Genomic DNA, 14,458 nt, shown 5'->3' with positions numbered 1-14,458 from the left:
AACCAAATAACTTATTCCACTATCCCAATCTTGTATGTTAAAGTCGGCTTAACATACAATGGAACTTCCATAAGGATGTGATAGAAGTCAATCATCACTCAGTATTATTAAGTACTAAGTCTGAGCATCTTGTATAGAGTTTCTACTCAAACTATATACTTCATCACAAAGTCTTGGCCTAATAAGTCTAAAAACTTCATTAGCCTTTCCTTTGATCTTCATTTAATTCTTCTAAATCTTGGACTACATTAATTTCAATACTGTTGAAGTATTTATCACCATCCTCGGTTCTTCCGACTCTATAAACTATCACTGCTTTAATCTGGACAGCGGTGGAACAACTCCATCGGTTATGCCAAAACATTTATCTCATCTAAATGTATTTTAAACGCACATCTTTCTTCCAAAGATGTTATTATATTATCTTACATATTTTAAATGTATAATACCACTCCATTGGTATTAATACACTATTTACGATTTCACTTCATATTTATTATTTTACGATTTTCCGCAATCGTTTATTTATAAACTTATCGATATCAACTATCATAAGTATCTTTATTACTTCGAAAAGTTTCATGTAAATTCTATTACGAAAATTCTTAAAATTATGAACATAAAATTTTCTAAACCAAGGTCGGCAACAGACCTTAAACTTTCTCAAATAATAGCAATATAGGTATGAAACCTAAAGCATGCTATATTTACTTATCATTTAGCACATATTAGAATATAAGGCATATCTCCTCTTAATATTCTAGTGCTTACCCCATTAGGTATTCAACCTAAAATATATCAGATACATATTGTATCATCTTCACTTAACAATTCATGTTTAAATCTAGAAATTCTCAAAATTCCTAGTTCATATATACTAATTCTCTAAAAGTTTTGAAGTAACTTAATGTCTTAGAATACTAGGGTTTATCACTACCCAATACCCCACTTAAGTGTTTCCTATGGTTTGTATCCATATATTTACAATGATTTAGTTCATATATTGAACTTCCAATAGTTTAAGTCTAAATACCAATCCATGGGATTTAGTTCACTTAAACCACTGCTCTGATACCATGATTCTAAGAACCCCTTTCTATACTTTCATATTTCTGAAAGACCCAAACTTTCATACTTGACAATATAGTTACTCCAAAACATGCTACATGCATATTCATAAAACAATATTTTTACATTGATAAAGTCATTACAAAAGATTGGATACAAACCGACTATGTTTTAAGATTTTACATGACTACCCGGGATATTGTAATTTTATACATACATGAACTGAAGTACAAAAGTATTATTACAAACTATTCTAAGTCTTCCAACTATATTGGGTGCTTATTGCCTGCATTATGTTAAAACATTGGGAGGGGTAAGCGATAACGCTTAGTGAGTTCAATAATAGATACAATATAACGTTATGCCATATATATATACCAATATGGCAGAAGCAATTAGAAGCAAGGAACAACAAAGACATAATGTGATAAGCTTTCCCTAACAATCATTGATTTGATTTAAATATATACCATCATTTAGACATAACAATTTCCATACTTGATAAACATCAATAACGCTTCGGCCCAAATGGCACTGAAGACAAACAATTTCTGATTAACATTAATGTAGATTTCAGGTTTTCACGCCCTGTCTAACCATATGCCAATGCCATAGAATAGAGTCATTCACTTACTGGGGGACATGCTCTACCTGGCCAGAGGCTACATACCAGTGCCACTGTGAATCTGAGTTCGTAAACTGATCACATGGTCAAAGGTATAGCTTTGCTATCATAAATAGCAGAAATAAAAATAACACGGGAAAATACTCAGGAATAACATTCTACCGAAGCCAAAGTGATGCCTATGTCATACACTTCATGGTCAACGGTTCATACCAATACCCAAGTGATGCCTATGTCATACACTTCAAGTCAGAGGTACAGCCTTGCTATAAAAATAACGGATACAACAACTCGAGATGATAACATGGAAACGCACATAGCACATATAACACATAACATACAATTGTTTCTACATATTAAACTCACCTTGAATTAACCGGGGTTCAAAATAATAATTTGGGCAGCATTTCGGCTCTAAATATGACTTTCGTCGTTGAAAACCGGGAGTTTTCTTGAAAACCGGGCCTTGCGAAGGTAGAGCTTCGAAATCGAAAAGATAAATTTTTTGGGCTTCTCGGGAATCTCGGGGAGCGTTTCAGGCTTTGGAATAAGTATCGGGGCGTCGGGGGATGTCGGGATAGTAAAAGTATTGAAAAATGGTGAAAAAGTGTGAAATTTCCAAAGTTAGCCGAGAGGGTTCGCACCCTCCTATTTATAGGAGGCGAAGGTCATCGGCCGAAGGGAGGAGGGGCAGCTGGCGGCTCGCGAGAGGACCAGATGGCGCGCATGCGAGGGCTCCAGGTGGCTCGCTTCGGACGCAACAGGCGTCTTCGGATGCGAGGAGTCACCGGGTGACTAAGCAGCTTCGGACGACTCATCGCGACACGCGTCGGATCCGGGCGAGGGTGAGTCACGACGTCGGAAACGAGGCGGACACGGCATCGGACCAATCAGAAGGTGCCAGTGAGGCTGCGGTCCAATCAGAAATTGCCACGTGGATCAACACTATTCATGCGAAAATTAAATGAAAATGTGCCCAATCTTGTAAAATCCATAACTTTCTCATACGGGCTCCGGTTTTGACGTTCTTTATATGCACGCGTAGAGAAAATTATGCTCTACAACTTTCGTTTAGACTTCGTCGGAAAATTTTGACTTTATTTTTATATTATTATTTTTAACAGACCGGGACTGGTAAATCCGTTAAAAATTCATAACTTCTTCATCCAACGTCCGTTTTCGTCAGACTTTTTACCATTGTACTGCTAATGACGAGACCTTCGATTCTCGTTTAGGTTGTGTCGGCTAAAAATCACTCGATCTAAAATTCGAGTTTTTAGCTGTCTACTGCTACGCTGAAACTTGTAAAAATCATAACTTCCTCATACGAAGTCAGATTTTGGCGTTCTTTTTATCGAACTTCTTGGTTTAACGAATACTACGACTTTCATTTAGATTTCTAAGGCTAAAAAGTAGTTTATCAAAAACTCACTTTTTACGTCATTCGGCACCGTGCCGGTTTTATCGCAGATCTTTGATTGGTCATAATTTCTTCGTTATAACTCGGATTTCGACGAGGTTTTCGCCTACGTGTTTCTAACGAGATTATCTACAACTTTCATTAATAAAATTTTACTTATTTCAAAGTTTATATTTTCGCTAAATTTCACTATTTGGCTTTTAATTGGAATCTCATAAGACTTCCAATAATTTATGAGTGATTCTAAACATAGTTTTACTTCATTTCTAGTAAAACCTATCTGTTAGAACTTAACACTCAATTTCTCATAATATTTCATAATATTATTAACTTTTTAATTTACATAACACGATTTCAAAACGTGTATGTTACAAATACCTCCTCCTTTTGAGGATTTCGTCCCCGAAATCACAACGATTTGGACAAATGAGGATATTTCGCTCTTATCTCATTCTTATTTTCCCTAAGTATAAATTTATTATCCCGTTTCACCTTGGATAATGGAACCGTTTCATCATACATGCTGAAGCATTTACGTAGATATCTTACATGAAATACATCATGAAAACCTGCCAAATCTTCAGGTAATTTCCAAGCGATATGCTTGTTGACTAATGCTCTATATAATTTTGAAAAGTCCAACAAATCTAGGGTGTGTTATGAATGCCGTGAAGAAGGGCACGTTGCTAAGGATTGCCCGAAGAAGAAAGAGGCGGCAAGACCAAACATTCCACCGAAACCGAAGGCAAGAGCGTTCCATATGATCCTTGACGAAGAAGATGGAAATGAAAGGGATCAGGAATGAGGATCTACGAAGTAGTCTTGTAAATAGTACCACGTGGTGTAGCCTATTAGAGGCATAGTATAGGTTGAACTTGAACACCTATGTAATCGTTTCAAGGAATAATATAAAACCTTCGTTTTGTTATCTAATGTGTCAAGTTGTTATGTGATTTTCTTGTATGGTGACTTGGGTGAACTGCAAGACAATACTTGGGACGAGTATGAGTAGGTGTGAAAGGTAGTAGAGGCTTATACTACCGGAAGCACATGACTCACGCTTGGATCAGGGAAAGTCACAAGGTTACCAAGAAGCTAGTAATTGATACCGTTATATTCAAATATGTCGTTACCATCGTTTCGGTAATGACTAAGAGGATGATTGTTATTCTGACCCTAGTGGTCATATCGAATTGAGTCCGACTACGATAAGTATGTTACGTGGTTGAGAGAACCAAGTTTGATGTAGCATCTGACTTAAGTCGGAAGATTGAAATAAAAGAGAATCAAAGCGATCGGTAGAGGTATCGCGATAGTTGCTCGTAGCTAGAAATGCTACCTTTTAAGATGTGATTAGAACATGAAGAAATGTATAGTCTGTTCTGGAAGACTCTAAGAGACCTGAGTCTAAGCGTGGGAACATACGATGATAAGTCATTAGAATATGACACATCGGTCCATTTTAGTAATAAAATAACTTATCTTAAGTTTGTTAAAAAGAAGAAGCAGACTCCAGTAAGGATCGAGATTGTGACTTGAAGGTCATAATTTGGAGTCTAACGTGAGATAAGGAGCAAGTGCAAGATCGAGCACCGCCAGCAATCAGGAAGTCTTAGAGTTAGATATTCGTTAGAAGAAACATCAAAGTTACGGTTATTACTTAGGATGAAGAGATAACATATGGAGTCATCATGTGACCCCTATTTCGTTGATGATTCCGGGACGTAATCATCCTAAAGGGGAGATAATTGTAACGCCCGTAGAGGGCTAGTCAATTTAGAGATAATAGGGGTCGAAAACGACTTTTTGACAAAAGATTATTTAGAATAAATAATCTTAACCAAGTTGTAGAATACGTCTCAAGGGTTCCGTACATATAAAGAACGCTGAAATCCGAGTTATAACGAAGAAGTTATGGTCCGTCGAAGTTTTACGGCAAAACCGGCACGACACCGGGAGACGTAAATAGTGAATTTACGATGGAGGACTTTTTAGCCTTAGAAATATAAACAAAAGTTGTAGTATACGTTAAACCGAGAACATACAAAAAACGAACGCCCAAATCTGACTTCGTATGAGGAAGTTATGAATTTTCTAAGATTTGGCTTAACAATGCACAGCCCGAAACTCGAATTTTAGATCGAGCGGTTTTTGGCCTACGCGACCTAAATGAGAATTGAAGATCTCATTAATAGGAACTCAACGGTAAAAAGACAGACGAAAACAGAGTCCGTATGTAGAAGTTATGAATTTTACGCGGACATTTAACAGTATAATCTCCTCGTACTGTTAAATTTAAGATCGGTCGACAATTAGCCGATGGAGTCAAAATGAAAGTTGTAGATCTTATTTTTACCTACGCGTGGATATAAAGAACATCAAAAACGGAGGTCGTATGTGAAAGTTACGGATTTTAGAAGTCGGAAGTGTACTGTGCGAAAATGGGTGATGTGGCACAATCTTGACCATTGCTTTCTCCCCAAGTCTTGCCACTAGATGGTGACATGTGGCACCAAGTTCAGCCATTTTCACCCTATAAATAGAACCTCTCCCACCCTCATTTTCTTCACACATTTCCCATTCTTTCTTCTCTTTACTCTCTCTCTCTCTAGAACCTCTCTCTAGCCCCGAAACCCCCCGAAAAGCCTAGGGAACCTCCCTAGCACGAGGCGGAAGCCTCGGAGTGCTCGACGGCTCCGAGAAGAAGAGCTTTTCGGCTGAATGCTGCTCCAAAGCAAAGCCCAATTTTCTATAAAACCCATTGTAAGTGAGCTACGTCTACGCTATTTTTAATATAGCTTTTATTTAATTATAGTAACGTTATTAGGAACTTATAATAAGTACTTGGACTATTATTATGAGTTATATAAGTATTGTTTAACGCTTATATAATAGTAATAATAGCTAGACTATTAATTAGTCTCGGCGAATAATAGACTAAACTCTAGTGGTAATAATACTAGGTTTCGTCGAAGGAAATTATTTTTAAGAAGCGAAGCGCTGTCTGAGTTCGGAATCACCACCTTTTCAAGTGAGTGCATGGTCCCTTTCATCTTACACATAGATATGAAGTATTTAATATAAATTACGTGCTATGTGTGCATATTGTCTGAATACTTGCTGTCTATGCTGGGTGAAATATTTTTATACACGTTTTAAATGATTTAAATTGTATATGTATTTTACATCTACAAAACGTGTTGGGTAAAACATGGGTAGATGTAATAGTTGTTGTGTGACCAAATAAAATAATGAGAGGCCTCGATATAGATGTTATTGATGATCCATTCATCTAGCGGAGTATAGATGACGACCACGGACTATTCTAGACAGTCCAGTGGAACGCTAGCAGGCTCGCAACCTGTAGGTGTTTATTTGAACTGTGTGCTCACCAGCAGTATTCCATCCCCCACATGGTTGCCTTATTTGACATGAATTGTTGAGGAACCCCCGAAGCATGTGTTGTCACCCCGATGAAAGTCCCTTAGACTAGGTCCCTTGTGTTAGATGTTTTAGGGACGTAAAGTGAGGATAACGGGAACAGGTGTTGATATGAAGTCACATTACACTGAGAGATTAAGGAGATATAAATCACTAGTGATAATGAATGTAAGTTCTGTTTATGCTTATGTTTCTGTATTGACGATGACATCCCAAATGTTTTAAAATGAATAAAAATACTTTTCTTCGAAAATGCTTTGATAACGTATTTATCATGTTTTACTGGGAATAAATTCCGCAACATTTTTATTAAAAAATGTACTCTGATTTTTATAAAGCATAAACAAAATCGGTCTTTTCTGGCCGTGAAAATGGGGATGTCACATCATAATACAGTATTATTTCACTAGTATGTTTCGGGGTATTGTGTATTATTTCTAAAATTTATTTTAAGGTGTAATGTAGTATTCAATACATAATACATTATGTGTTTTATGCTTCAATAAGGAATACAATATTGTAAAAAAATTCTTATATGTTTTGTATCTGTTGTATGATAATTTATTATCAGTTTACATTTGTCACATACACACATATTATATTTGTGAATCTTCAAAACATAAAACATATAAAAAACAAATATGCATGATTGTTAATGGTGTAGTATTATCCTGATCATGTGTATGTTATTTTATGTTTGTTATAGGTGAATCAAGTGTTAATGTCAGTAAGAAAAACAAGAGGAAAGAAGAACATTATGAATATAGTGAAGCTGATCATGCTGTGAATGTAAGAAAAAGCGGTAGGAAAAAACAAAAGTCATAAAAAATGAAGTATTAAAGGAAGCTGATAATAAGAAAGGAATGAAGAAGAGAAAATCGAAAAGAGTGAATGTAGTAGAAAATGAAGATGTAGTTGTTGAGGACGACACAACTAAAGAGTTGCGAAAACTAAGTTGTCGTATGTCCCCAAAATCAATGTATATGGCGGTGAAGGGAATGTCGTACACTCAGAAAGAAATGGTGAGACGAATGGGTTTCGATGCGTTCCTTGATATAAAGTTAGATTCAATACCTTCTAGATTGGCTTGCTACTTGGTGGACAAATTCATAGCAAGAATAGTGACCATTAAGAATAAGAAAGGGGGAATAAATATTACAAAGAAAACGGTTGAAGAAATGTTTGGTTTGCCAAGTGAAGGTTTAGACTACAACCAATTGGTGGAATGCGATAAAACAGATCCAGTGATTGAAGCATGGAAAAGTCAATATCCAGGAGGAAAGTTTAATAATGGAAACTATGTGAAGAGGATTAGACAATCGGATGTGGCGGATGACATGTTCAAGCTTAATTTCCTGGTATTATTAATAAACACGTTTGCGGAGACAGAGATGAGTGGGGCAAGCCGGATTAATTGTCTGGAGAAATTAGCAAGGTGTGAAGATATTCAAAAGATTGATTGGTGCAAGTATATAGTGGAATGTTTGGAGAAGGCAAAATACAAATGGAGGCCAAATGACGCAAACTGTTATTACACAGGTCCAACCACTCTCTTACTGGTAAGTTATTGTAATTATGTGCATTTACGTTTGTACTATTTTTAATTCTGTAATGGAAATAATAATTGATAACTCATTAATTATGTTGTTACAGCTTGCGTACGCAGACAAAGTAGTTTTGAATGGCTATAATATTCGTAGATCAAGGCCATTGATAAAACAGATTGACTCTGTGGATTTAGAAATGTTGGAGGAGCATGGGTTGTGAATGGGAAATTTTGGAACATTGGAGTTTCGTGGAGATGGGGAAGTGGATCTTATTGATGTAAATGATGATCACGATAAGCTGGTAAGTAATTTTATTATTTATGTCATGTATTTTGCTTAAAAATTACATTATAAATCATAAGAAAAATGTGTAACTTGTTTTAATAACAATGACAGGTAGGGGTGGAAACAATTGAAATGCTATACTGTAGGATTTGTGACGATAAGAAAGAAAATAGAGGAAGCAATTAAGAAGGGGTTAGAAAATGATGGGAATGATGATGAGGTAAAAGAGTGGTCATGAAAGGTGCGCCAACTTTTTAATGCGACGACTGTGGAACATGGAGATAATAGCTCGCCAAAAAATGAAGCAAATGAAACAACAATGAAAACGCCCCTTAAAGTTGCAGTCAATTCTGAGCAAAGTAATTTTGTGAAAGGAAGTAGTCCAATATGCAATGTTCAGTCTAGTGTAAAGAATAATGAGAAGACAAAGGTTGTGGATGGGTGCGACTCACCTTCAGTACTCTTTCTGGAATATAAAGGAAATACATCATTGGATAGTTCGGTTGTTCTGACTCTTGGTTTTCTGAATATGTCTGATGATATTGTGGAAAGGAGCATGAGAAGGAAAAAGGATTTTTGCAAAGATGACATACCATCATTCGATTTGAGAATAACACAATTGAATGACGAAGATAAAAATATGGATGATAAGGAAGGAAGTAAGGCAGTAATTAGATATACAAAAAAATCCGTAGCGGAAGATAAACTAAAGAAACGAAATGGAAAAGATGTTATGGAAAGTGAAAAGGTGCATCTTGTTGACTTGAATAATGGAAAAGGTAAAAGGAAGGGGAAACTTGGACAGTTGGTGTGTTCGCCATATGTAGATCGGATTGCGGACGTTGATGAGGCGGTTAAAGATGATGAAAATGTTGTGGCTCAAAGCATAATAGTATGGGGAAAAGATAAAGGGTAAGAATGTACATTTTATGTGAGTCAATAGAAATGGAATTTTTATTTATTGTCGTGACAGTTTTATTTTTTTATGTTACAATTACAATGAAATTATATGGAGACCTATTGAAGGTCATGGAATGCATTTGGAATCTGCACATACGTTAGCTATGAGAACAAAAGTGCATACAAATGTAATAGACACGTGAGCTGCTTTCCTTAATAAAGTTGAGGAACTGAAGTCAGAGGCTTCTTACTCTAGGATGTACTTCACATGTGATACAATTGTAAGTTTTTAATAATAATATGTATGTTCTATGTCATATTCCGCTATGAATTGTAATATTGTCGTTTTTTTGTTATCATAAAACAGACAGAGTAAATGGTTAATGAAGTTGTAGATGAGGAGCTGAGGTACAATAAATTCAGAATCATGTTTGTAGCTGTGATTAATGACATATCGGACAAACCAGATTTGAAAACGGTGGACTTGGTATAGAATTATTAAATTTTACAGTATTTAAACATGATGTGTATTACACATTTATGTTGAACTGATGTTGATATTGTGTAACTGTAGGTTTTCATACCAGTTGTTGACGACGGTTACTACCTAGTGTGTTTTTGCTTGAAAAGGGTTGCATTTTATATATTTGATCACATCAAGAGGTCGGGGACAATTGAGTCTGCATATGGGAATAGAGCACGTATCATGGTTAGATTTGTTGTATTTTTAATAATTTCATATATAGATTGGCATTAGTGTTGTTATATGTTTATTATAATATGAATTATTATTTAATTTGACATGCAGCAAAGTTTCTTTTGTCGTTATCTGAATAGTGTTGAACACAAAAAAACAAATGTGTTACTTAAAAAAGAAGTTGTGGTTATAAAAATGAAGTGTCAAAGGAAAATAGTTGGCGTTGACTGTGGAATTTTCCTTATGCGACACATGGAAACATACATGGGAGAAGCGACACATAAATGTGATTGTGGACTATGTGTTGGTAATAAAATTCAAGAAAAGATTTTGGGACGGTTAAGGTATACGTATCTGGATAAGTTGATGATGTCAGATTTTAATGTTATGAAGCAAACATTTGTGAAGCATTATGCAGCTATCAAAAAAATGGATTGGTTTGAAAGGATGAAGCTGATTGAAGAAAAGAAGGAAATCACAGGTGTGGTGCAGTAGAATGATTTGTGAAGAAGATGGTGTTTTTTTAATATTGTTTTTTAGTATTATAAAAGTTGATGATCGTTTATGACCTTTGAAGTGTTTTGTTATGTTGGTTTTTTGGAATATGCTAATTTTGTTTGGATTTGTATGTGTTGGACGTATTCTAAGTAAAATATGTGATGGGATAATTTAATGTGAAAAAATGGTTATTATAAGTAGTGTGAACATAAATTGTGCCAATCTTACATATGTAATGTATGGTATATGACACTAATGGAAGGTCAATTAATATATGAAATATGACTCATATCATTCTAAATATATGGGTTTGTGGTGCATATTGTAAATACTATAAAGCATCATGTAAATGTTTCTTAAATAACTATTGGACTAACATTTTTGTTGAATATATGGATGTTAAAATGAGATACATGTTGTGAGTAATTTAATTTTTTTTTAAAACATGATATAACACAACTTTATGTAATCTAACACAGCTTCATGTGTATCTTAAAAATTGAATATGTAACATAATTCTAAGTTGAAGTATGTACTAAGCGGTATTATCAACATTTATATAATGAATAAGACATATTTTTTTTTTAAGTGCATATGTTGATTGGTTTCTGTATGAAAATAGAGTATTTCTGTTTAATGAATTTATAAATACGTATAACGGAGATGATATATATTGATTGTAGTGAAGATGAAGTTAGTAGTTAAACATATTTCTGTTTAGAATCATGTAATAAATTTTGATTTTATACTTTCTGAATCGAATAATTGACAAATAAAATTTTAGAATAATGTAATGCTTTCCGTATATAAACAAGTATGTAATGAAAAAGACACATCTTTTAGAAGTGCATATACTCTTAACTTTATGAAGTAATTGTAGTTTTAAATATGAATTTATTAATCAAATATTGACATGTGTAATGTATTGATTGTTGTATACGTATAAGAATGTTGTAAGGGTTCAGATGGTTAAAAAAAACAAGGAAAATGTGCATAAGCTTTAAAAAATATTTCAATGCCACTTAATAAACACAGTTTGAAAGTAAATGCTAAATTGGCTACACAAATTATACTAACATAATACTGAAAAATGACAATTGACTGAGAATGTAACAATTGTTTTACCATAAAGTAAACAAACCAAACAAATTAATATGAAAAACTAAAAGACTGATAAAAAAAATTAGTGCTTCTTTCCAGGACGTTCTTTAAAAATGTTGTTCTTCTCATCTTCCTTTCTTGAAGGACAATTCCGCCAGTCATGATCGTTACCCTTACGACAGTACTTACAACGTGATTTTTGAACTGCAATTTCTTGAGCACCTTTAATCCTTTTTTTAGTCCCAGACCCTTTGTTCCTAATTCCAGTCGGGTTTTGAATTTGAACATCTGCGGGTATCGACACACCGAGTCTATTTCCAAAGTCCGTTGACTTGTTTGGGCGTTCATGGATAGTAACGCCGGCCATAAACTTGCTCTCCAATTCCTTAAGTGCTTCATAATACTCTTCGAGTCTTTCTTTGTTGGTGCTCAAAGAAGAGAGACAGTTATCAACCATTGAAAATATGTCGATTGCTACTTTTTGAATATTCTCATCAGAATCTGAATACCGGAAACATCGTCGTAACAATTCAGGTGGAATAATATCCTTCTGCCACCGCCTTAGAAGATACTTCGCTGGTATGAATTAGATGTTGTAGGCTTTCATTGCAGTAAAAATGTGGCGACAAAGAATCCCAAATTGTTCAAACTTCATACAACTACAAATGAATGTGTCTTCTTTCTGGTCACATTTAACCTGCATACAAAAATAATTACATATATATGAAAAATTTGGTGTGCTTAAAAAATGATACAAGAGTTTAAAATAATACCGTATATATAGAGTCTCTTAGCATCTTATCCCATTTGTCATCATCATCATCACCGTCGATATCCGACTCAGCTCGATTCGAGGTGGAAGATCCATGTGGCCTAAATTCTTTTATCAGAAACTCATGAACATGGTCAACGATGTTATGATTTAACGAGAAACATGTTGTCATTGACCTGTACATTTCATTCTGAACCTGTCTAAACACTTTACGTGTGTAGAATAAAGAAGCGTTTTCCTCTATTGGAAATGGTGTTCTCATTTTAGGGATTTTGCCTTTTGTTTTGAAGTCCAAAGAGGATTGAGTATAACGTTGCTTCTCCATGGCAGATTCAAACAAAATCATAAAGTTTACTAAAGTGGATCCATAATGAGTGTTTTGATGAAAGGCTGAGTTCTGACTCTCAGAACGAGATGTTGTTCTCATGAGACCTGACATAGGGACTCTTTTGAAAAAGGTAGGAATCCATGAATATCTCAAGTTATACATTCTCCTTAACCAAGTATTGTCGTTAAGATCATGTTCATCCAATAATGCTTGCTATCCCTGTTCGAAATCTTTCTCTTCAACTTAGAATTCCAAATCAAGGAGTTGAACTGTAACTTGAATTCCTCGTCGTTGACAATATCCAATGATACCTTAGAATGAGAACATGTGCAAAGTGTTAAAAATCACAATCATTGAATCAGTCAAGAATATACAAAGGTAATATTATTGAATGTATAATAATATTAAATACAATTACTCAATGTAGAAATATATGTTAGAGATATAAAAGTACTATCAATGGTTCTTTTCATAATATAAGTAACAATGATTCATAATGAATGCAATGTTGACTGAAAGCTTATTAAATAAAAGCTTGTAACCTTCAATGGTAATTTGGAAGTGATGTGCCACATACACAACCTATGAATTGAATCTGGGAAAACCTTGGCTATAGCGTTTTTCATCGCTGGGTCTTCGTCAGATAACACCAATATTGGTTGTTTACCAAAGGCTTTAAGAAAAGATTTCAACAACCATGTGTATGAGTCGATATCCTCTTTGCTAAGCAATCCGGCACCAAAAGTAACACATTTTTTGTGATTGTCGATTCCGGTGAAAGGAACAAATACCATGTCATACCTAAAAAGTGGTAAATTTTACATTGAAAAGATTAAGAAATTAAAAGTAAAACAAAAAACATAAACATAAAATATACATAACTTGTTGGTTCGGAATGTGGCATCAAAGGAGACAACATCACCAAACTCTTTATAATTTATCTTTGAGGTCTCGTCAGCCCAAAATATAGCGTTGAGTTGCTTATTTTAAACTCTAAAGTCGAATGAAAAATTAGGAACATTTTTTGTTCTGTTAGTCATCTTATCGACTAACATCTGCGCATCAGTTCCACCTATGAAGCAATTAAGATCCCTCATCAAAATTTTAAAATATCAACCGTGCCTCCGTTAATGTTGTATCCACCATTGATAGCAGTAAAGAGCCTGTGATCTTGGGTGGCACCAACATTCTGATTAGAAAGACTGATAATGAACGATTTCTGCCATGAATTAAGTTGTCTATGGTATCGGGAAAACAATATGTTATCTTTAGACATAAGTTCATGATTATGTTCCTCTACAAACTCATATAGCAACCATGTAGATCTTTCTTGTATCATACTAAATCTGATACATGCATTGCATCCAGTCCTTCGACTATCAGTCCTTCTTTGAATCTTACTTTTGATTGGGTTCAATGTATCAACGGGACCTGTATTAGGAAAACCTTGTCTGTTACACACAAGGTATCTTAATCTAATAATACCCTGCGCATTTTTCCGATTCGTCGTTTTTCTGACATCAAAACCTGCTGCAAGAGCGTACTTGTAATACATATCTGTTATATCTTCATACGACTTGTAATGGCCTTTGAGTTTCGGCTTAAATTCATCAGGTACCTTTGGAATCCAATACTGTTTTCCATTAATAATCACATGTTGATAATTAGTATGTTGATGATTATCATTAGATTGATTATCATCAAATCCACTAAATGCCTCGTCTTCAATCGAATTATCACGTAAATCGTTTGCATCTTCATCAATATTATCATAAA

The 14,458-nt window shown here is 34.6% G+C and overlaps 1 long non-coding RNA gene across 1 annotated transcript; it reads right to left on the bottom strand.

The window, feature by feature from the left end:
* Positions 1 to 11,657: 11,657 nt before the first annotated feature.
* Positions 11,658 to 13,477, bottom strand: LOC145126672 (uncharacterized). The gene is made up of 3 exons (XR_013716423.1): positions 13,225 to 13,477; positions 12,356 to 12,993; positions 11,658 to 12,279 (listed from the first exon to the last, which is right to left on the bottom strand). It is a non-coding gene; the product is annotated as an uncharacterized LOC145126672 (long non-coding RNA).
* Between the last annotated feature and the right edge of the window lie 981 nt (positions 13,478 to 14,458).

Source organism: Lactuca virosa, chromosome 7 (genome assembly GCF_052849685.1).
Source record: "Lactuca virosa cultivar CGN04683 chromosome 7, Lactuca_virosa_CGN04683_v6, whole genome shotgun sequence".
NCBI lineage: Eukaryota > Viridiplantae > Streptophyta > Magnoliopsida > Asterales > Asteraceae > Lactuca > Lactuca virosa.
This window is presented reverse-complemented; position numbering and strand designations above follow the sequence as displayed.